Here is an 18,852-nt window from a genome sequence, read left to right as displayed (position 1 = left end):
TTTTATACAGTTTTTTTAGTTACAATTGAATTTATTTCCATTTACTTTCTTTACCAGAGGTCAAATAAAATTGTTATTCCCATGTGGAACTATATGAAGTTTTTAATAATTCCAATGAAAATAACTTTGTAAAATTATCTTTTCATCAATAGTTAAATTATGTTTTATGCTTAATTGGACTCCACAGCCTCTAGCTTCCCAGAATTGTAATAGTGTTGAATTAATTTAAACAGATTCACAGGAACCAGATATGGAAGGCTGTCATCATTATAATTTAGTTTTATGATTAGATCATGGAAAATATTGTAAAATTCTGAAGGCATTTTTAACCCTTCTATTTTATAAGAGCTTTGATTCAGTTTTTGTTTCTCAAAAAATATGTCTTTTAAAAGACTTCTATACCTATAAAATTTGATAAAATAAATGCTATGAAAGATTATAATATTAAACACATACTCAATTTATAATCTAAAATCTATGGAACCACATACACCCTTGTGTACACACACAGACTCACATGCACACACACATTTAGCAGTAGTATAAGCATCAATGTAAAACAATATCTGGGATCTTTACAATGTGTTCCACATATTAAACAACATGAATATTTTGAAGTCAAATACCTTATATAAATAGTATAGTTATTTTACATAATTTTATAGTAAACAATTCTGGTTGCTTATTAGAGAAAGTATGTGTGTGTGTGTGTGTGTGTGTGTGTGTGTGTATGTGTTACTAGTGACTGAAACCAAGCTTTCACACTAAGATACATCCCAGTTGTTATTTTAATTTTTCATTTTGGGACAGTCTGAATAAGTTACTAAAGTTTCAAGGCTGGGATTGAATTCAGGTTCCTCCTGCCTCAACCTTCTGGAGTGATAAAATACAGATATGTAGTACCACTCCAGGCTGATATTCTTTTTTTAAAACAATATTCCGGAGAAAAAGAAAACTATTTCTAAGCATGTGACTTCTGAGGAGGCAAAAGCTATAATGATAATGAAGGATTTCATTTTCAAATTTCAAACATAACCAAGCACATTAGTCCTATGAAGTAGCATCCACAAATAGAAATGACTTTGCTTACAGATATTCATTAAATACTAAACAAAAGGTTTATGGATGTTTTGGTACTAGTTTTAAAACTATGTGTGAATCTATAAACATCTCAAAACACAAAGTTTAAAAAACTATGTCACAGTATCACTTTTGCTATCTATATCTCTTTGGATGCATCAACATGTAGTTAATATATATGAGTGTTTATATGCATTATTTAAACTTGACAGTAAAAGAGATCCTTGCTAATTTGGTTATTACATTTGTATTTTTAAAATAATTCATTCAAAACAACTCATTATTCATTTTTAACTGTCGTGACTGGAAGGTATTCTTTGTGGAGATAGAGGGCTATTTTACAACATTTGTTAAATTAATTCATGATGTTAGATTTTTTTTTAAATATAAGAAAATGGAGGAGGAAAAAACCCTTTCTTTAATACATCAGTCACAAGAGCTGGGTAAAGGAGAATGTGGCCCTTTTATTTGATGGGATGAGAAAGCTAATAATGTATGACAGTAAAAAGGCAGAGGCTTTTAACGCTTTTTTTAACCTTACAAAAAAGGTCAACTCTGATCTGGAAATGAGAACAGCCAGCACATGGGCTGGAAGGGCAAAATGCCAAGCGGAAAGTGAGAAGGAGCTGGGGCCGCACGCACTCCGGCTGGCTGCCGCCAGTCCCGAGCATCCGCACCACTAGTTTCTAAATCTCGTGCGCTAGTGGTCACTTGATTTGTTTTAGTTCATTTCACAGGGTGAGGGGAGGGACAGACAAAATGATCCAGAGTGGAAAAGGAGGTGGCTTAGCTTGGTTTAAGCAGAGAGGAACAAAGGAAAATCTACAAGTGGCATGCTAGCTTTGTTTCTGCTAAAGAAAATATGAATTTTATATTTCTGTCTCTATTTTACTTATTGGATAATGTATTATATTATGGAAGTATATGACAATGTCTACTCAATGCCTGCTCCATACCCATGACTGATATAGTGCCCTCATTTTTAGACATAAATTTAGAAAAGGAAAGAAACTTACTTGGGATAGATTAATCAGTGAGTACTGAACTAGATTTGAATACAGATCTACTGATTCTAAAACTCTTGCTCTTTTCTCAGGTGAAACCAATTTTATTTGCTCTTCTGTAAAAGCCTTTATCTACTAACATGATGTAAAATATACTTAAAATGAATAGGCAAGCTAATATTTTTATTGCAAAGCTAATAGTTTAGTTAAAAATATATCCTTTCTTATAGTTACAGCCTCTATGAAGACATCTAAATGAATAGTAATATTCATAAAAATGTGACGGAGGTTATATCATGCTATAGTTTGTCATAGGGAAAGGCTTCCTGTGCCTGACGTTTGCTATCTGGTGACCATAAACAAATTACATGACCTCTCTGAATTTTAGCTTCTTCACACAACAGACGGAAATAATAACTGTTCTCACATGACCAGATTATTATAAAGATTATATGAATAAACAAATATATGAAAAGTATATGGCATAAGATCCAACCAATAATTGTTGAATAAATAATCTACAGATTATTCACTTAACTACTAATATAAGTTAATAATGTTGATCAAAAAGGTTTAATCTTCACTGATTGATTATTGCAGCTTTGTGAATATTGCTGAGATGCACTTTTTTTAAACCTTTAAACCCATTCTATAATTACAAGACTTTGAACCTAACCTTCATATTTAGAGTTCAAGTTAATAAAAAATTCTCTATAGATTTTAAGTGTATGACTTTTCAATTATGACACCATTGTTTATTCTTAGAAACACTTCTTACTGCAAATAAGCCTTCATGTGTGCAGTAAGCATTCTGCCAGGTTAAACCACATCTTCCTCTTACCCAAATCAAGTTTTGCTATTCTTCCTGAATTCCCTGTCTTTGAAAATGCCAATACCTGTCAGAGAATTGGAAAATGCACTAACATCTTCCTTTTCTTCTCAATGATATTTAATATTTCCACTTGTACACTCATAGTATTCATTTACAGTGTTGAGCTTTTGGCTTTACGCACATAAATGGGTACATTGTGCTATACTCACCCAACCCAGTCTCCCCAGGGGCTCAGAAAAGGACAATTTCTTCTTCAAAAATACAAATTTAATTGGCCCACTTCTCTGCTTAGATTTTCCCGTATCTTTATTGCCTTAAAGACAAGCCCAAATCCCATACCATCATACAAAAGATCTTCCATGATTCTAAATCTGATGATGCCTGTAGACCTCATCTTCTGCCACCAAATGATTTTTTAAGCTCTCTTTGCTAGCTTCTGCTGTTTCTGTAGCCAGGTCTACTTACCTCAGTGAGCCAACTGTAGCTCATCTTTCCAAGATCAAGGATTTTTTTGGGGGGTGGAGGGGCTGGCTCACAATGCCATCAGGGCATGTTTGGTTGGCTGGAGTTGTGGGGGTCGAACCACAGCAACCTGAGGATGACTGCTTTGTTGAAGCAGTCACTTAAAGAACTGAGCTAAGGGGCAGGCCCCACCAAGATCAAGCTTATGTATGCCTCCACCAGCAAGGAGTTTTCATTTCTCAAATGTGAGCTACATGTACATCCTCAATGCCTCAATTTATTCTTCTCATTGCTTCTACTCTTGAGTCTCTGTGAAATTACATATGTAGGAGCAACTTAAAATTGCATCACAGTATATCAAACTTGTCTTTTAAAACCACAAATGACTTTCTATCCCAGATACCTAAATGCAGATGCTTGTATGACCTCAAAGCCCTAGGAGAATCGTGCCAATAGGAGGATCACTCATGTCAATGGATCTCTGTCCTCTAAATCATTGAACATGAACACCCCTGGTAAATATGCCCAGGTCAACCTTCTATCAATGTCTCTACTTTGCTATCTGTACTGCCTTGAGAATTTCCATTTAAATATTTGCATGGATAACATCTTTCATTCTAACTCTGGTGTAAATGTCATTTGTTTAGAAAGGCAGTGCTGAACAGCTCCCCAGTACTGTTTGTTGTTTGCATTCTCTGTACTTTTGATGGCACTCATTATGCTGTAGGCAAATTATTTATTTGTACCTCCTTGTTTACTATTGGATGGTCCACTAGAATATTATATCTGTGTCTTTCTTGTTCGAACTGATTCCCAGTGCCCAGAGATTTGGGTACACAGTTTTATCCCTGAGGAAAAGTTAAATCATTTAACATGAAAACCAGTCAAGATCTATAACTATGATGAATCTATTGGTTATTTGTCTGTAGAACATATCCATAATACATATTTAAGAATATGCAATGTATTGATTCCCATATCTGTCCTACTAAACTGTTTTGAAACTGTCTTATTGCTATTTGTTTCTCAATAAAATTAATTTAAAAACAAATATAAAAAATAAATAAAATGAATGTAAAATGATAAAAACTTCACCTAATATCATAATTTAGTCATATAAATTGCCATATATGGACTATTAAAGTTTCAAGATCTAAGACTGAATTCAACAGTGCAGATAGGTGTTACCAAATTATAGCTGCGGCTCTTTTCTTCCTACTGTATGAACAATTATAGCTGAGAAACAGCTTCCTATGAGGGACTACCTTCTGCATCCCTCTTATAGCACATCATGGTTATTTTGCAGATTTCTAGCCCGGGTCAACTAGAAGTCTGTTTCCTCTCTCTGGGGCACAGCTTTTAAAAGCAGTTATGTCTACTGTAGTGTCTCCTGCTCTTGCAGAAAATAGGTTTGTTGTGAACCTAGAAAATAAGAGAAACACAGAAGAAATGTGTCTAGATTCTTACCATTTAGAGGACAGCCTTTCAGTGGCCATTGCTGCACAAGCTATGATATATTTGACCCATTTCCCATTATGCCTCCATTTGTTCTAGAACTTCAGCCAATAATAGCCCATTTCATGTTATATTTCACAAGGCTTCCCAATATTTTTTGAAAATTTTGAAATTTTATTAGATTATAGAGTGATATTTATTATTCTTTCCTATATATGATCCCTGTATAAGTTCAGAGGGTCAATTCATAAGCTTTTGAAAATATCTCTAAATCTGAAAATAGAAGGTATCCATCAAGTAAAGGAATAAAAAGAGCATTAACTTAAATCGAGATAGATGTAAGTATGAGTTTGGTTTTTGTGGTTCATTCGCTTGTATGAGAAGCACACCATGTCTCTGCTTATTAGAGTCCATGTCAAATATCTATAGCAAATAATATGAGAAACTTACTTTAAATTTTCTGTGACTTATTTCAGAAATGAGACTTCTGATGTAAGATTATTCTAGTGAAAACTTTTATAATTTTACATCTTTATTTCATTAACACTAAATTCTACCTATATTATCAAATTTAGCCTCATGGGATATTTACTAATTTATTTTCTAGAATAAGGGAATAGAAAAAGAAAAAATAATTAGATCAACCTGCTTATTATTTTTAATTTGAAGTGATCATAGTCTGGTACTTTTCTATAATGTATATAATCTAACACTTCTTTAATCTAGTTATATTAAAATATCTATCATTACATATTCAAATAATATTAATTTCTATTTTGAAAATACTTGATGCTGTAATTAGTTCTCTCTTTGATTGGAAGTGGGTAGAAGCAAAGAAGTAGAGAGAAAAGAATCCTGAGGTGGGCTAACTGCACCTTCCATGGTGCATGATGAGCTATCACACAAACAGACAGTCACTCTACTTTTGATCCTCTAGCCTATAATTACTTCACATATCTGAATAAACACTCTTTTGCCCTCTTCCATCACTTTTTCAAAAATGACTCTCCTGAAATGAATTATAAATCAAATACATAACATTAAAAAACAAATTATGGAAAAGGAAAGATAATGACAGTAAAGGCAACTCATTATTTTTCTTTCTAAATTCTGATTTGTTTTTTCCATTTTTTTTAACTTCGTATATCTTGCAAGGAAGCTCTGATCTAGCTTTGCTTTATTTTCTATTAAATGAAAAGTAGGTATAATTTTCAACACTGCATTGAGTATTAAAAGTTTATCATAGCAATTGTAATTTGCAGTTACCAGTTGATTGCCATAAATGGAGCAGATATCAGATAAAAATGAATCATGACGTTAGATGAAAAGCAAGTAAATGTCAAAACATTAATCTGCATAATATTTGGGGGCAGTTATGAAAAAATGATGTTAAAAACTTAAATCTGTATCTTAGAATACATTTTTCAAGAACTCTTAAATATTCCCAAAGTATCTGTTGTGAATAGTAACTTACTTTTTTCAGAAGCAACTATCTTTACCTGGAAAAGTAATAGCAAAAAGAAAAAAAGAAAGAAAGAAAGAAAATACTGGAGGAGAAGAAAGAAGGAGGGAGAATTATATAATTCAGGTATACAACATAGACATCACATACCTTTGAAGAAAATGAATTTCAGGAAAGGTCTTCAAAAAAGTAAAGCCATATTAATATGCTGAGCTGTAAAAGGCTCAAGTAAACAACTTTTGATATTGTCAGTCCTACGGATAACCCACTGTTATTATGGACTACTGGACTATATTGGATTATTTTGCTGAATTCACACACCTACAATATTTAAATGACAATGGGATACCCTTCTCTGAAAAAACTAAACAAAAAAAAGGGGGATACAAATGAAGGACCATTTTGTATTTGTATATACGAAATAGTTAGGATAGATATACAGCTACTTTCTCTTAATTCAATGACAAGAAAGATTTGCACCAATAGTGTTTGGACAGGATATCATGTCTGCATCTTGTACTATGAGTAACTACTATGAAGACAACAATATGCAATATATTAATTATTGAAACTGTCCTATTAATTGGTTTTGAAACTGTCTCATTGCTATGTGTTTCTCAATAAAATTAATAAAAAAATGATCTATAATAACAAAACTGTTTAATGTCCTATGGTATTTGTCATAATTGCTTTTAAGGTGCTAGCTTTATATATGAATGTCAGTACTGTTCTGAGAAATTGTAGAAGTTTTATATTATAATATCTATTGACTGTTAACCAATGCTCAAAATTTTAATTGATGCTATTTCAAATTGTAATTGTTACCTGAATTTATCATGAAATTTAGATTATTTTTAAATCTATATGTGATTATTATTATATTCCCTAACTGTACAAGAATGGTCTCAAAATTCTACAATTTTATACAACCGAATAGGTCCACAAATGAGTATTATAATGACAATTATAACAAAGCATAAACACTCTAAGAAATCTTCAAAAGAGATACATTTGCCTTATAGATCCAAACTGTCTAATTTTAGCATACCACATTTATGTATCACCAAATGAATTAAAATAAATTATCCGGAGTCTATTAGCACGAGTAATACTTATACCAAAGGTTGCAAGTACTGATGTTCAGAAAGTTTAAATTACTTTATATAAACATAGTCTTCTTGAGAAAGGAAGATTTGAGGGCAATTTCACAACTGACTGTCAAAAGAATGCACCTACTTTTCCCCACATAGGCTTGTCTTCGCTGCTCTGTTGAGCTTTCGGTATACTTTACCAGTTCCTAAATATGCATGATTCATTGTCTTCCAGTCTTGATCATTTCCATTTTCTCATTATTCCATTCTTCACTTAATCAAACATGCTTTACAGAAAAAGTCCAAAACCACATTGAGATGTTCCCAATTTCATATTGTCTAATTTTAAATGGATAGTTGATGCTTTTAGCAGAATTGTATTGCAGGGTATATTTCACTTGTATTCTGTCTGTCTCAGACTTTCAGCATTGCCGTGAGCTTCAAATCCTTTCCCCTTCAGCATATTCACATTGTACCTCCTACATACCTGTGAGTCAATTCATAGCCAATTCAATATTCAGATCAACCATGGTTGTTCACAGCATTTGTATTGAAGTAACTTTGATTTTATTTAACAGTAGCTCTATAGCACAAGTGTACCAGTGTTGACAATCTGGGAGCTATAAAGTGTCATTTTAAGTAAAAAGTGAAAGTTCTTAAGTTAATGAGGAAAGAAAAGAATGTATTCCAAAATGACTAAAAGCTACAGTAAGAACAAACATTCTCTGTGGAATTATGAAAAGGAAAAAGAAGTTTATCTTTCATCGAAACTATGAGGAAAGAAAAATAAATTTTTACTTTTGACTGTCCCAAACTAAATTTGTAAAAATTGTAGTCATAGCATGTAATAAGTGTTTGAGTAACAGAGAAAAGGCATGCAATTTGTGGACAGAAGACATAAACAAAACTGTGGCTCCATTGATGCCAGGCTTTTGCCCAACAAACTCCCAAGCTCATATTAAGTCATATCCTTCAATTCAGCCAGGGTTCCTCTGAAGTGAATGACACCATTTACTTCACATAAGGAATGCTCACACAGATTAAGGAAAAGTTGTATACTCAAAATATTACTGTTATTGGAAAGGCTGTGATCGTGGGCTGAAATGCAGCACCAAAGCCATCCACCTGATCATAGAAGGATTACAACAGGAGCAGTGTGATGGTGAGTTAAAGAATAGAGAAGAACCATTTCCGATTACAATGCTGACATCAGCCTTCAACTATCAAAGTTCCTCCGCCATCAATCTTGGCGTGGTAATCTAGGTCCACTTGAAATAGATGATCCTCCTTCTGGCTTATCACTGGAGAGTCAATAGCATCTTAAAGCTCCTTCACCTTGCCTGTGCCATTCATCTTTTAATATTGCATTACATTGGCACTGTGTCATCACCTATCATTGCTATAAAATTATTCTATAAGAGTAGATATTGTGAGAAAGAGCAAAAGTTATATTCCTATAACTTTCTTATAGCAATATAGTTTATATATGGAATCTTATGAGTAGTTTTTGGAATCAAAGGGTAAATTGTTTTATTTTGTTAGTAGCTGTTGTTAGAATTGTTTTATTTTATTAGTATCTATTGCTGTTAATCTTTTACTACACCTAATTCAGAAGTAAAAGTTTATTCTAAGTGTGTAGAGGAGAAATAAAGGTATTATCCTAGCTTCAAACATCTAATGGGTCTTGGAACACATGCTCCAAGGGTGAGAGGGGTGACTGTTCACAGCTGGGCAGGAGTGTGGAGGGATGAGCAATGTGGTGGGAAATTAAATCAAAACAGGAAATTCAGGCACAAAGAGATAAGAACTGTATGCTGTGCTAAGGAGTCTGCCCTTCACAATATGGGCAAAGTGAGTCATTAAATGTGTTCTGAAGTTCAGAAAAAAAAACATAGAATAACTACAGTGACATTGTCGAACTGGATGGAAAGCACAAAACAAAAATAGGCCACTTAGAATGGTCTCCATTTATTCAGCAAGGAAGCATTTCCTGAGTGCTTTCAAGGCATACAATGAGAAGAACAGAAATAATAATAGCAATACAAGATTAATTTTCTGGGGAAAAAGACATAAAAAATGTGGTCCTAACCTCAAGAAGCTCACCATCTAGTGGACCTAGGGCAAAAAAGCAAAGTAGAGTTAAATAACTCCATTGTAATACCACGTGGCACGTGCTTCAACATAACACTGATAAAATAAGAAATTTAAGAGCAAAGAAGGAAATAAAAAATGCAAAACAGATTTGGAAAAAAATGTATATTCAGTTTTAGACTTACCAAAGTTTAATTATATGTGGAATATTACCAGCAGTGTTTGGAACCAGAGTGTCAACTTTGTTTGAACTTACTGATATAGAGACAGAGATTTAAATGTTTTCAGTGTTTAAGTGATTATTGAAGGCATTGATGTAGTCAAGATCACCGCAAGCAGTGGACAGAATGACAAGTAAATAAAAATTGTGACCATTGCAATCTTCGAAGAGTATGGAGTACTTCATATTATAGGATTTACTCAAAACATTCACTGTTTTTCCTACTAGATGCATCTCTACTAAATGTACCCTTAACAATCTGTCCCTGAGGGAAAATTACAGTGTCTGCCTCATTGAAGTAATGCTTGGCCTTGTGATGATCTTTGACCAATGAAATATGAGTGAAAAGGCCATTAAGCACTTCTGTGTAAAACTTTAAAACTCATGACATGGTTCTGCCTTTTATGTTCTTCAACAGAAACTGAGTCCCAAAATGAAGAATGGACATGTATCTCAAGCTGAAATACACTGAGGTTGTCTGGGAAGAGTAGTACTACAAGACAAATCAAAGAAAACCAATAGAAGGTTGCGGAGATAGCTCAGTGGTCTATGCATTGCTTGGAAAGTGTAAGGACCCAGGATTCGATCCCCACTGCCACACGCCATGCAGGGCCCCAGAATGCCTGGCCTGCCAAGCTGGCAAGCAAATTAGTAGTGATGATGCACACCTGTAATGCCATCTCTGGGGAGGCTGCGACAGAAGGATCACTATGAGTCTGAGCTGTGTAGTGAGACCATGTACCAGATGAGGAGAGAAAGAGAGAGAGAGAGAGAGAGAGAGAGAGAGAGATTGAGAGAGAGAGAGAAGAAAGAAAGAAAGAAAGAAGACAGGGAAGCCAGTGCAATAAGCCAAATGGTAGTGATGTTATAAAAACTAAATTTTGAGACACCCAAGATACAGAACAGATAGAATTTCAAAAATTTCATGTGTAAGGTTATACAGAGGTTCAAAATGACAGGCTGGGGCCAGGTAGAATAAGTGCTTGCCTGGCAAGTGCAAGGGCCTGAGTTCAATCCCTGGTTTCTCAAAAAAAAAAAAAAAAAAAAAAGTGACAGGCTGATTGTAGAATGGTAGCATTGTTTAGGAAACAAACCTCTCTACTTTTTTTCATACTTAGTACCTTGATTCACTTTCTTTTTTTTTCTTTTTTTCTTTTTTCTTCTTTTTTGTGGAATGAGAGATTGAAAGGAAGAAACTAATATTAAGGGAACTAAGCAAAGTCACACAGAGAGAAAACATTCTCTCAGGCTTTCACAGAGAACACATTGGCCAAGCAATGGCTGTGACTCATCCACATGGCTGACACTGACAAAGGATCTACAATCTGAGGTACAGGGTCTCAGGATAAATCCTGGGGGGATTTGGCTGACCTTAACAGATCCAAAAGATACAATTCTTGTTACATAGGTCTTGCTTTATCTTGGTCTTAACCATCCAGCAGAAAAGTATAAAAATGAAGTACAAGAAATAAAGTCATGTAGTTATGTTGAGCTATAGGGGACTCAGGTCAACAACTTCTGACATTGCCAGTCAAGTGGAAGACCCAGTACTATTATGGACTACTGGACTATTTTGGAATATTTTGCTGAGTTCACACACCTATAATATTTAAATGATAGAACTAAACAAAAAAGGGAATATAGATGAATGACCATTGTATCTGTGTATTCAAAATGGTTAAGATAGATATATAGCTTCGTTCTCATAACTCAAGGAATAGAGAGATTTGGTCTAATAGTGTTTATAAATAGGACATCATGTCTGCATCTTGTACAATAAATAACCACTAGGAAGGCAGTATGAAATGTGTTAATTATTGGAACTGTCCTACCAATTTGATTTGAAACTGTCTCATTGCTATTTATTTGTCAATAAAATTATGGAAAAAATAATATTAAGGGGAAAAAAAGAAGAAGATAGAGTAAAATAAATTCAATAATAACAATTAGACACACGAGAATAAAAATGAAAAAGAGAGTCTTACAAGTCAAAAGAGAAAAGACATTCTAAGAAGCACAATCCTTTTTGTTAGACAACTATACAAAAGTGAATGAAGACTTGAAAGAGATCATTGTTTACAATAAAAGAGAACATTTTGGGATAAGTTCTAATATTTGTTCTTAAGGTCATAATCTTATTTTATCACATCATTTTTAGAAATCTCTCAAGTTGTCTTTACATGTTCAGAATTGCTGGTGTGGAAATTCAACAGCCAAGAATCACATTGTTTATTTTATCTCTGAATTAGGGCCATGGTTCCTCTTCTAGCTGAAAAGCCTGGTTGGACGGGAGAATGGTGTTAGTGTTTGGAGCACGCAGATGAAGAGATTTTCCCCTTTCTTCCTTCATCCCAGATGGGCTAAATTCCAAAACAGTAGAGTAACCTTGGCAAAAGCTCCATTCCACATCCATGATTTTTAAAGTGTGGGCTCAGCAGTGTTGGGTGTGGGAGCCTGGTGGTAAGAAAGGAAGAAATGGAAGCAATGAAGTGAAAAAAAAAGTGCAAAGGGAAAGAGAAAGGGTGATAGTGACATAGTCCTCAGAGCCTGGTGTGGGACGAGCAGGCTGTTGTCCTCAAAAAGAGAGCTGAGATTGATGGCAACTGAAGGAGAGCATGTAATTGGTAGCTAAAGGTCCTATATGGGATAAAAGAAAATTGTACTTTGAATAAATTCTTAAAAATAGCTTGTCACCAGGAATAGAAAAACAGAATCTCTTCCTCTGGAATCTAAATGGAAGGGAATATAATCACTCATTATGCAAATAAATTCAAAATCAGCCTTAAGAGGAGTTATGTGAGTAATTTGCAAACTCTGCAGCACTGAAAGAGCGTCAGTCACTAGAAGCATTCTTTTCACTTCAGCTTGGTGAGTTAACAGGAATGCAGACCAAACTGAGAACAGAGTCAGACATGAAGTGTTGCACTGAGAAGGTTCTGTAGTGTAGTGGTAGCTAAATAAGTAAGAATGGAGAGAAATCTGGGCATCAGTGCAGTAAGAAAAGCACAGAACCCTGGGAGTTGTGCTGAGCTGACTCACTGCTGAGAAACCGGAGCACTAATGCCTGCAGGAATCAGTGATTGGGAGAATTTATAAGCAGACAGTTTAGGGTCCAAAAGGCAGTATTCCATCCAAGGGAATGAGACTTAGGGATACCAGACTGCACCAATGCAGCTGCCACAGAGGGCGCAGCAGATGCATGTGATGGTTAAGGTGAGCAGGCCAGGTGGATAAGGGTGGGATTTATGAACAGAAGGCGCCATGAGAAGCCAATCTTCAATCAGAGAATCTTACATACTGCTGCTGTTTGAGACACAATCAGACAACGAGAACAAACCTCCCTAGAAGAACATGCACATCAGAAATTCTGATCAGAAGGGAGACAGACGAGATCTAGGGCTAGAAAACAAACCAAAGTCAAACATTTTATTACAAGGCCAGAAAGATGAGAGTCAGTTGAGGGAAATATTCACAAAGAATGAGGAAACTCAGAGATCTAATAAGGAAAAAAATAGTAATAAGGGAAAGCCTAAAATGCAAGTTTTTTTCTTTCCTGTGAAATGTAGGTTGTACACCACGCCTTCCACCAGACATGAAAATACTTGATGCCACTCACATTTTTTGCCTTTTGTTTCTGTTTTTGTGTTACCATAGGTTGACGGCACAAAACAAGCTACTCTTATCGTTAGTGCTTTCTCCACCACTAGAATGACCTTTATTTCTACTCTTCAGCATGTCAGTGCTTTTCTCATTGAGCTTTTTCATAGTTCTATTGCCTTCTTAGTCTTACTAGGTTGGAACTTCATGTATCCTGGGACCTTCTGCCTTTTACCAATTCTTCTCCAAATCCCTTACACTCTTTGCAGAACTATTTTCTCCTTCTTATTCATACAGTATTATTTGAGTTTGTATTATGTGCCAAGCTCTGGGCTAAACACACATAAATCTTCTGGGTTTCTCTCGACCCTCCCCCCTCAAAAAATTATGACATTTGAACTACCACCTTCTACTATTTAGCTCCAACATTTGAGATAATTTCCCAAATGTCACAGGTCTCCAACACGGGCAAGGCTACAAGTGAGCATGGCACTCAGGACTTCAAAGGTTGTATTCACGCTCATTTTTTTAATGTCTTTCCTCATATGCTTTTTGGCATGACATAGATCTCATGGTCAAACGTGTGACCACTGTTTATGCTAACACTTTCTTCTGCTTTAGTTTCTTTGCACAAAGGAAGCACATCCCTAACTCTGAGGCAGCCTAGTTGCCTATATCCATCATGCCTATTTCCAGCCTGCTAAGTGTTGTTGGAGAAAATTAAATAGCTGTGCTGATTGCTTTCATTACATTGTCATGATGTCCAACCTCAGCTGGGCCTTCGCAAGCACTGGCAATCCCTTTGCTCCTCTCTTGACAGCTAGTTCCCATTTCCCACAGCATCTGTTCCAAATCTATATAGTTTTCCTCAAGTCTTCTTTAATTAAAAACATTCTTAACATGGCTTACTAGGCTCTCCAAAATTTGGCTCCTTCCCACATTTCTGGTCTCTCCGAGGGCTGTCTTCCCTCTTGTTTCTCTAGATGCTAGCCAACTGATCCATATAATTTCTTTCTCTTGTCCCCTTTCAGATATGTGAAGTCCTTCTCTTGCTCCTTCATTTACCCCTGTACTCATCCTTCAGTGTTAAAGCATCTGACGGGGTTTCTATGACCTCTGACACTAGCTTAAATCACATAATGACATTTTTAATCTTTTATACATTTTTAAAGGTTTTTCTGAAGGCAATGTTTCTGTCTGGGTGGCTGTGTACGTGTAATGACAATATTATTATTTTATTTTACTAACACATCCCAGCATATGGCACTATGTCTGGATTATGGCAGGTGCCCAACATCTACTTTCATATTTAACTGAAATCATAGTTTTAGCATTAACAGTCATATGTATTCTCCTTAAAGATTGGAGGGATCTAGGATGCCTTACTTTTTCATGGAGTTCATGAAGGCCTGAGTATTCTCATGTTGGACAATGAATTGAGGAAGAGCTTCTTAGATTAGATAATAGAACCTGGCTTAATATAGAGTAAAGATAGACTCCATACAAATGTGGCTGTTTTATTGCAACCCTGTAGAAAATAGACTCCTTTGCAGAATGGTCTATATGATGGCGTTTTATTCAAGAAGTAGAAAATCAAATACTAAAAACTTATGCAAACCCTTGGGAGGATGGTTCTGATATTCACTTGTTTGTATGACTTGGGAACAAGCTATAAAAACAAGATATTGCAGAATAAAAACCAGGACATTTTCTGTCTTATTGTGGTCTCTAAGTTTCCTTTGCTATCTTTTCCTGTTGAACATCTCTTTCCCCTCCTTGGTGATTGAGGTTTACTCTTGTACTATAAGGCTTGTGATACCATGACAAAAACCAAAAGTTGTGGCACTTCAGAAAGAATAGGGAGAAGAATAAAGAAACAAAAAATCAAACAGGTGACAAGCGATTTATAAGACCATGGGAAGCTAAGTCTAGATTCAGGCCAACTTTAAGGACAATTGATTCATTCATTCCTTCCTTCATTCAAAATAGAGAGAACAGGAAAAGAACAAAACTGTGAAAGTGCTGACAAGAAATGGTGAAAAGAACAACATATGTCATTTAAATAATTTTATCCCAGGAAATGAAGAAAATAGTATTTTCCTACGACTAGTGATGTTGATTATTCTTTTCATATACTAATTGCTTTGACAAAGCAGGGACTTATTTTCTCCAATTTATTTGAGTCCATCCCATAAAAAGGCAGAAAAGTACAGGAAACATAAATGCTTGGGGCACATCTCAATGTTGTTCCTGGGACACTTTCCCCAGTATGGTGCAGAATCAGCAACACCATGGCAGGAAGCTCTTATATTCAAGACCCACAAAATCATCCATGATTGCCCAGTAAGATCCTTGAAACATGCGGGGTCAGAATTCAAATAAAGCAGCAAGACCTGTTCTCAAGCCTCCTTTGTTCACAAGAAAGCTTATTGATTTAACAACTTCTAGCATCAAATGTGATCCTACAAGTGTAATATATGAAATCCCAGGTATACAACTTCATCCTAGCTGCAAGTATTTAGCAAAATGATTTTAAAGTATTTGGGCCTGGCTTGAGTGTACTATGAGTTTACTATTTAGGACTATTTTGGTGCTAATACATAGAAGCCAAATTCAAACTGATTTAAACCAATGAATATGTGAGCATCATTTATGGTAAGTGTAGAAGGAAATGGTTGTGAATATGGGAATTGGTCAGTGATGTAGCTGGATTCATGGACTCATGTGACATCATCAGTCTCTGGCCCATCTCGAAATCCTGCTGATCATGCCATAGCCATAACCCTAGCCCCTCCAGCATCACTTCTTCCCTGTACTCAGCAGACCTAACAATAAGAGCTATATCTATTGTCAAGTTTCATAAAAGCACTGGATTGAATCCTCGGTGGTCCATATTGTATCTTTTGTTGAATCTGGCCAGGTTATGAAATGTACTGAGTGACTGAGCCTTGGACCATATCCCAACTACTCCAGTTTAACATGGGCAACCTTTTTTATGTACAGGACACTTAAAATAAGGCAGAGATAATTTCCCAAGAAAAAAATAATGCACACTCTTCTGAAAGAAGAGAAACAAAATTGTCCATAGCTGTTGTCTTCTCAGGAGGCAAGTTGGATATTGGCTATATGACAAATGGAAGAAAGCTTGACTCTTCTGTACATCACTTGATAAGGCTTTTGTTTTCATTGTGGTTGCAAGAAGAAGTCCATCCTAACCAATCCACAAAGAAGGTTATTGGTTCTGTAGACCAACCAACAGGAGGATGGAGCTGTCGTTGGAGACCAGATCCAAGAGCAAGAATTCTGCACCTTCACTTTTTCTTATCATATTTGTTTATTTTATTGTCTCCTTATACCAGTGAATTTTTTCACTTAGTAGTAGACATAGCTTCATGAATCTACATTTTCACAGTTTTATCCAAAATTGATGGAGTTTTTATTGTCATTTGTTATTGTTTGTGTCTGGTTGCCCCCACAATGACTCATGAAGTCATGGGGAAGACTTCTGGAGTTTGTGATTAACTCATGATCCAGTGGGATTATGGGTGTAAATGCTGCTGAGATTATGGATATGAGTGATAGAACCAGCCTGGAGTGGATAGCCTGAATGCAACATGAGGGAGACAGACTTGCTCTCTGTTGCCATTGTTGACTCGACTCCTCACATTTGCTTCTGCTGTTTCGCTGTATTTTGCCACCATGAACTTTTGCCTGAGCGGCTGCCACTCCTTTTGCTCTCTGCTCTGTGCTGCTGCCATGAACGGATGCTCTCTTCCCTGTACCACTCTGCCTTAGAGCCAGCTGAGTAGAGACTGGAACCTTCAGTAACTGTGAGCTAAATAAACCTTCCCTTCCCTAATTTTGAGTGTCAACTATTTGTCCCAACAATGAGATAAGAGTAACCAAGCTATCAGTTTTAGTGTGAAGTTTTCAAATAATCAGTCCCTAGTTAGCTAGCTTGACTAATTTGCTGATCTCTAATTTGTTTAGGAGAGCAAGGTCTAGTCTGAGAATCACAGTGGTTTACTGGGGAAAGATAATATCCACAGCAGTGGTTATCACACCTCCTGGATCACAGACTCATTTGGCACACTGAGAGAAACCTGAAAACTCCATCAAAGAACAATTGCTTTAAATTCATAAAACAAAGCACATAAGATTGCAGAGGAAATCTGTGATATATAAATGTATTTAAGATATTTTAAAATAATGTATAATAATAGTAACATACATAAAAATAAAGGTGTTAACAGGCCTAATCTCCGTCCGATATAATTTTAAATAGCTACAGACATAAGTGGTATTGGCTATACATGTAATGTGATATGAAAATATCAATGATTGATTTTGGAAACACCAGTGATACTGCAAATATTGCTATTAATTCTTTAACTTTGTAAATGTAGTGTTATAACACTATGTCAAAAGCAGGCAAGAGAAGCAATGAGCAGCAACAGCCTACCAAGCCTTGTATTCTCTATCCAGGCTACCAGTCTATTGGTTGGTGCTACTCTCAACCCAGAGTGGGGTTTCCATTATCCATACTCAGAATTATGTCAGTCTCATCAATGGACTAATTCAGTACCACACACCTTTAATCCAAGTGTCACATGCCCTAGACCCAGTGAGCTCCAAAACGGCTGCCCCTATGCATGCATGTGGCTTTGGGGACACCCTGAAAGAAGCCATAACATGGGGCCTCTGGGATCAGGGTCTAAAACCAAAGAGATCCAGCAGAAGCTAAGGAGGGCAGAGTTAGCAATTTTTACTTTAAGAACCTAGTGATATTTCTTTAAGATTTTCCTAATTTCTTCCCTTTTTTCTTCACAATACTTTTAAATTATTTTAAGACTTTAGCCTTCTACAGGTGTACTAAGAGAATCCCTGGAAAACTCTCAGTCTGGGATACAATCTTTAAAAGCCAATGATGAATATCCCATCGAGACCTAGCATTGATAACCAGGCTAATTTATGTGGCATGAGTCGTACAGGAAATAGATTAAGACTACCTGCTAGCCACTCCTGTTCAAGACACTTCTTGCTTGGTAATCTCTTTTCTGTGTTAAACCTTGGAGCTCTTGACTGGATTTCAATACAAAAGCATTTAACAAAGGATGAGCCACATCACAGTGAACTCGAGTGAGAGCAGGGACAAAAAATCAAATCCAGCAACAACTGGGCAATATGAGTCAGGCATCACAAAATGAATCCTACAGACATTATCTGATTGAATCTCCCTCAAACCTGTGAAAGAGCTATAATCTTTTCCATTTTACAAGTGAGAAGGCTGAAACTCAGAGAAGGTAGGTAATTTATTGAAGGTCACACAGTAATGAATACAGGATGCCCAGATGCCTAACTGCAAATCCAGTACTTCTTCCAACCATAAATTCTTGCCAAAAAAGCATACCTGCCCACACAATTACTTCTTGTACCCATTGGCCAGGTTCCCTAGACTCCAGGCAATCTGCCAATAGGAAAAAGGAAAAACGAAAACAAGCATTAAAAAACCTTCAAATGGACCTTATGTGACCTCAGGGTACATTTGCTTACACTAT

The 18,852-nt window shown here is 35.8% G+C and overlaps 1 pseudogene; it reads right to left on the bottom strand.

Annotated features, from left to right (window-relative positions):
• Positions 1–17,052, bottom strand: part of LOC101590447 — a 22,718-nt pseudogene extending 5,666 nt beyond the window's left edge.
• Between the last annotated feature and the right edge of the window lie 1,800 nt (positions 17,053–18,852).

Source organism: Octodon degus, unplaced genomic scaffold (genome assembly GCF_000260255.1).
Source record: "Octodon degus isolate 3935 unplaced genomic scaffold, OctDeg1.0 scaffold00252, whole genome shotgun sequence".
Classification (NCBI taxonomy): domain Eukaryota; kingdom Metazoa; phylum Chordata; class Mammalia; order Rodentia; family Octodontidae; genus Octodon; species Octodon degus.
The sequence above is the reverse complement of the archived record's forward strand: the minus strand, read 5'-3'. Positions and strand labels throughout refer to the sequence as shown.